The sequence below is a fragment of the Belonocnema kinseyi genome, chromosome 10 (genome assembly GCF_010883055.1).
Source record: "Belonocnema kinseyi isolate 2016_QV_RU_SX_M_011 chromosome 10, B_treatae_v1, whole genome shotgun sequence".
NCBI lineage: Eukaryota > Metazoa > Arthropoda > Insecta > Hymenoptera > Cynipidae > Belonocnema > Belonocnema kinseyi.
The window spans coordinates 93,812,688-93,818,370 of record NC_046666.1 but is presented as its reverse complement, the minus strand read 5'-3'; the positions used below and the strand labels follow the sequence as shown (position 1 = coordinate 93,818,370).

At 32.6% G+C, this 5,683-nt stretch overlaps 2 protein-coding genes across 4 annotated transcripts in view; one reads left to right on the top strand and one right to left on the bottom strand.

The window, feature by feature from the left end:
* The window catches only part of LOC117181336, a 47,353-nt gene that overhangs the window by 10,432 nt on the left and 31,238 nt on the right, over positions 1–5,683 (top strand). The window contains exon 2 of one of the 3 annotated variants that reach the window (XM_033373902.1): positions 860–1,058. The exons of the other annotated variants lie outside the window; for them this stretch is intronic. The gene's annotated coding sequence lies outside the window, so the exon portion shown is untranslated. The remainder of the gene's footprint in view (positions 1–859; positions 1,059–5,683) is intronic. 3 annotated transcript variants of the gene reach the window in all.
* Positions 1,211–5,683, bottom strand: part of LOC117181335 (lysophospholipase D GDPD1-like) — an 86,504-nt gene continuing 82,031 nt past the window's right edge. Inside the window, exons 9-12 of the transcript XR_004468106.1 lie at positions 2,915–3,098; positions 2,696–2,831; positions 2,198–2,601; positions 1,211–2,119 (exon numbers count right to left, since the gene is read on the bottom strand). The gene's annotated coding sequence lies outside the window, so the exon portion shown is untranslated. The remainder of the gene's footprint in view (positions 2,120–2,197; positions 2,602–2,695; positions 2,832–2,914; positions 3,099–5,683) is intronic.

Below are 5,683 nucleotides of genomic sequence, written 5' to 3'. Positions count from 1 at the left end.
TAGGAGATTTTCAGAACGAGATTTCATCGCGGGAGTTGGGTTTCCAAACCCTTCACTGTGGAAACGGACTCGACATCGTTGAATTCTCATCTTCAAGTGGACCTTTTAATGTCAACCCTATACTTCATAATTGAAGTATTTGACTGTTTCGCGCGTAAACTCAGTTCCGCTAGTTACAATGTATTTCGACTGGCGCCAGCTCGCGATCGCCTCTCCTCGGAGTTTTATGCCTTCCCAGATTAAAGCTTCCCTTCAGTGAAAATATAAAATTACTATATAAATTGTCGTCTGCTATGGAGTATCGAGTTTGTTTCTAGGTTAAGTTTGGTTATGTCAAGTGTCAGTGCCACGAACGCAGTAATAATGCTTGTATAATTTATACAATTATATGAATAATACCATTAAAACAAGAGCAGGAATATAAAAACAATAGAACGCAAGTATAGATAGTGAGTATTTTACATCTAATACCTCTCTCTTTCTGTGCCCTACTACCCGAATCATAGCCCTTACAAAAACAACGCGACATTATTGTATCACTTATTATATAGGTTTTTAACACTGACATTTTGCACAACATTTTTTTTCCTCTAAACACACACAGCTTGCAATTGCACAGCGGCATTAATAGGTTATATTTATACCGGCACCAAATTTACATTACATGTTCTCGTAGTTCCTAGAGTTCCCGCACCTAGCGCTATCTGAGAAGACATGAAAATTTGAGGACAGTCGATCGCGATTGTGGACCTTTTCCACCATCCCCGCTATAGGCGTGCTATTTTGTTAATAAATTTCGATACATTTATTTAATTCAACCTTTTTATTTACCTCCTTTAATATAAATAAATAATTTCAGGATAGTCAGCCCACGTGCTCCGAGTGTTTGCTTCATGCACGCACGCGCGTGTCTCGCATGGCGTGCGTCGCATATGCACCTCCATGGATGGCTCATTTGAGTACTGATCGGAACGCACGTCGAGCGGATTAATCCGCGCACATACCCCCACATTGCACACATCCTGCGCACCAATTTTTATCTGGGTAATCGCCCACAGGTCGTATTTCTTAACCTATTTTAAAGTTAATTAGTTTAGAAAAGTTCAGCATTATATTTTTAAGAGAATTTTTGTTTGAGATTTTTTCATTTTTATCACAGAGCAACAATTTATAAACAAATAAAATGGCTCCACAACTCTGTTTTATAGGGTCCTAAACTGACCCTTCAAATGAAAAATGAATTTTGCGAGTTTTTGGCATTAATTATGATTTTGTTACGTTTTTATTGCAAATTTTTGCTAATAAATGAAATACTACTTCATACTCACATTTAGGTGCCTACATGAATTGTGTAAACAATTTATTTTATTGTTAATATTCAGTTTTGATAATGCTAGAAAGTTGCGGTTTTTAATTTTTTTTACTTTTTACCCAATTTTTAGTTACATCGAGGTGAATAATTAATTAAAGTTGAAAAATCAATTGTTTAAATAATTTATTATTAATGTTAATAATATTCAATTTAAATAATTCTAGAAAGTTTCGGGTTTTTCCTGAAATTTTTAGCTTTTTGTCTAACTTCCAATTAGAGCGAAGTGGATAAATAATTAAAGTTGAAAAATTAATTGCTTAAATAATATATTATTGTTGTTAATGATACTCCATTTGCAATGCTGGAAAATTGCGGTTCATTCTGAAATTCTCAACTTTTTGTCCACTTCGTACTTAGAGCGAGGTAATAATTTTAAAAATCTAACAAATATATAATTATTCTTGAATAAATTTAAAAAAAAATTGTGGAAGATTTCATGTCATGTCCACAAAGTAGACAAAAAGTTGACAACTTCGGAAAAAACCGCAACTTTCTAGCAGTAGTATTCCATATATTCGCAACAACTTGTATTAAAAAAACGTAAAAAAAACCATTATTAGTGCCAAAAACTCGCAATACTCATTTCTTCACTTGTAGGGTTAGTTCAGGTCCATGTACAGTTTACACGGCTGTTTCTACAGTTATTGCGAAATCGTTGCTTCGTCGTTCGAAACACCTCCTTTATCTCCATAACCAATTCCTGAACATCTCGAGGGCCAGGGAAACAAGGACACTTTTTTGCAGCCACTGAAAAATAAATATAAATGTTATTCTAGAAAATTTCAATATCTGACTTATCATTTAAATTAAAGAGGAAAAACATACTGTTCAAAATATTAGAGACTCTAGTGGCTCCGAATGCCTTTTGTTTTGTATCATCTAGCCAGGTGAAAGATGTGACTACTTCATCGGCCATCGTCAACTTCAGGGCAAGGCTAAGGAAAATTCGGAGTTTTTCTCTGCCCTTTTTGATCAAATAGCTATACTAAAAAGTAAAAAAAATCAGAGTTGTTGGACGAAACACTAAGTATATGGGACCACCTCGAGCTAATCTAGCCAACAGTTCTACCCCCTGTAAAGAGAATCCCTCTAGAAGTGCGAAGAGTTTTTCAGAGAAGTCGCCATAAGTTGTTTGGGACTGTTCATGAAAAATTCGTCTGATATCTTAAATCTCCTCTTTAATCTCTGAATATTGTGTCATTATATCTTCTCCTTGCTTTTTGATTTCTCTGGACATAAAAAATGAGTTTGAAGTTAAATAAATGACATGGCGTGTTGACTCGACTTTTTATGAATGAAATTAATTCTAAACATTATACTCACTGACAAAGGCGTATTACATAAGGATCTGTGTGTACGCCGTCACTTTCGAACTCATTTGTAGAAATTGCCGAAGTGTCGCATATGTTCGGCTTTGCACAGATGTCTGTCAAGGAGATATTTTGAATTTCTTCTAGAACTAAGGAAATAAAATACGAATTTGCATACATGTGTAGAGCAATATTTCATAACACAACACATTTTTCTATTAAAATTACGTACGAGTTGCTGCAAATATTACTAGAAGTGGCTGCACGTATTATTGTAGACGCATCTTTCGAAGATTGTTTATCAATGCGGACTTAAACATCTTCTCCGAAGAGCCTCTGCGTTCAACATTCGTTTTTTCATTGAAATTAGGTTTCCCTAATAGTTTCAATTGATTTCGCAAATACTCCTTCTCTTCCTGAAAATACTTGAAAGTTTTTATTTTCTTTGCGGAAAGTACACCGTTTTCTGAAGTAGTGAACAGAGTTTTGGGGCTTACACTTCCACTACTTGTTACTTTTCTTCTCTTTTGTTCTGACATTTTGCTAATTTTCGGATCCATCACTGTGTTATGATAGAGAAAAATAAATTGCAAAATATATGTAAATGAAATTTTTATAGGAATACAAATATAAAAGAAATATAAAGTGATTTTTTTCAACCAATCAGTTATAGTTTAATCAAAATAGATCAATTTTAAGTTTAATACTTTAATGATTAATAAGAATACACAATTGTAACTAAAATGATGAACCCTCAACTGAACTTTGAACAAAATACATAAAAAATGTCCACCAAATTGTTCAATTCTCTAACAAATTGATGAAGTTTCGAGCTAAAAATACGAATTTTCCACAAAACCGTTTACTTTTTTCAACCAGGCAGTTGCATTTTTAACCAAAAATATCATATTTCTACATAAAGGTATTTTAAACAAAAAATATGAATATTAAAAAAATGGTTGAATTTCTAACAACCAAAATTGTTTGCCCAGAAAGAAAAAAATCAAATCATTGAATTTTCAAACCAGAAACAAAATAGTTGAATTTTTAACCAAGAAGTAAGACTTCTTAACAAAACTGTTCAATGATTAAGAACCTGTTTCATTTGTCAACAAAATGATTAAATTTTGAATTCAATTTAACTAAAAATGATGAATTATTATTAAACAATTTAATATTGGACTTTTCTATTGAAATGAATAAAATTGTAACCAACAATTAATAGTTAGATTTTCTTACAGGGTTCTATTAATCCAATTCGCATATTTGGAAAAAATGAGAAAAAGAGAAGAATTAGGGGATGCGGAAGAGACATACTGTGTCATGAATAAAATAGAAATGTTGACAATTTCTAAACTAAAGACTAACATTTTAAATGAAACTTGATATTTATTTTCCATACTTTACAAATATTAGATTAGTTGGTTATTATAAAATACTGGTTAAAAATAAATTTAATTTACCATTCCACACTTTTTCATTTCGGAATATGTGTACACATTCAAATTCGGAACACACACAAATTGAATACTTGAAAAATTGTATGACACTATTTTTACTTACTGTAAAAAAAGTGGAAGTAATATTATAACGTTGAACGTTGGAAACTTTTCGGATGACCTGTAACATAGCTACCTTACAATTTTTCATGTAATTTTATGACATATGAATTTACAACGGGGGTGGGGGGCTATATTGCGGGTTGCCTATCTGCAATGGGCAAATGTATGAAAAAACCTATTCATAGGCTTGAAACGAATGCAAAATTGTTGTTTAGGTCACTAAGTACGATGCAAGTTAGAGACCAATGAGTAGAAGGGAGGTGTGTCGTCTGAAGTTCATCCCAGCTGTGTTTATATGCACGATTGCCTATACATTCAAGGCGTACAATCGTGGGCATGTGAATGGCTTACGTCAACTATAAAGTGTGGCTTATTTTGAGATTGGATTTAAACGAAGCGATGAAATAAAGGAATAACAGTGTATCATGTAAGTACGAGTATCATGTACGTACCGAGCGCGCAGAGTTATGTACAGTAGTTGGCCGTCGCTAATCCGACTCTCCCTTTTCAAATTTCTCTTAAAATTATTAACACTTTTTTTTAATTGATGAATTTTCTCATTATACTTATTTATAATCATAACTTATATGCTAATCTCATTCCATTTACGAGAAACATCGTATTAATTCCAATTTTAAGCATTTTGAAAAAGAGTTAGATATCTGAAATCATCGAAACCCTTAGATTCCGAATTATTATGCTTTAGGCTGTTAACTATGAAATTAAAAAATCTACTTCTAATTTTTAATCCGAAATCTTAACAAAGGACCCTTGAGTGTCGGCTACTCTATTGATATAGCCTTTCTGCTTGTTATTTATGATCGTATTTCTATTTCAGTTTCGGAAAATACATTTTAAAGCCTTTAAAACATTTAAAAGAACTACCTGGACCTTTAAATATATCTATTTGAGAGGCTGCGGAGAATTTCTCTGAGCTTCTCTGACTCTACAGAATCTTTAGAATATACTCAGAGATTTCTATCGGCAGGGTCATAAATAACAAGCAGAGAGGCTATCTTAATAGAGTAGCCGACACTCATGGGTCATTTGTTAAGCTTTCGGATTAAAATTTAGAAATAGATTTTTTTTAATTTCACAGTTAACAGCCTAAACCATAATAATTCGGAATCCGCGGGTTTCGATGATTTCAGATATCTAACGTTTTTTGTAAATCTTTAAAATTGGACTTAATACAACGTTTCTCGTAAACGGATTGAGATTATATGTTAGTATATACGTTATAATTATAAATAAGTATAATGAGAAAATTCATCAATTACAAAAAAAATTGTTACTAATTTAAAGAAAAATTTATAAGGAAGAGTCGGGTTAGCGACGGCCAACTACTGTAAATTACTCTGCCCGCCCGGTACGTGACGAATACAAAAGAACCATTATATGACCAGAGAGAAACTGAGAGGGAGTTCATTATTAGGCAA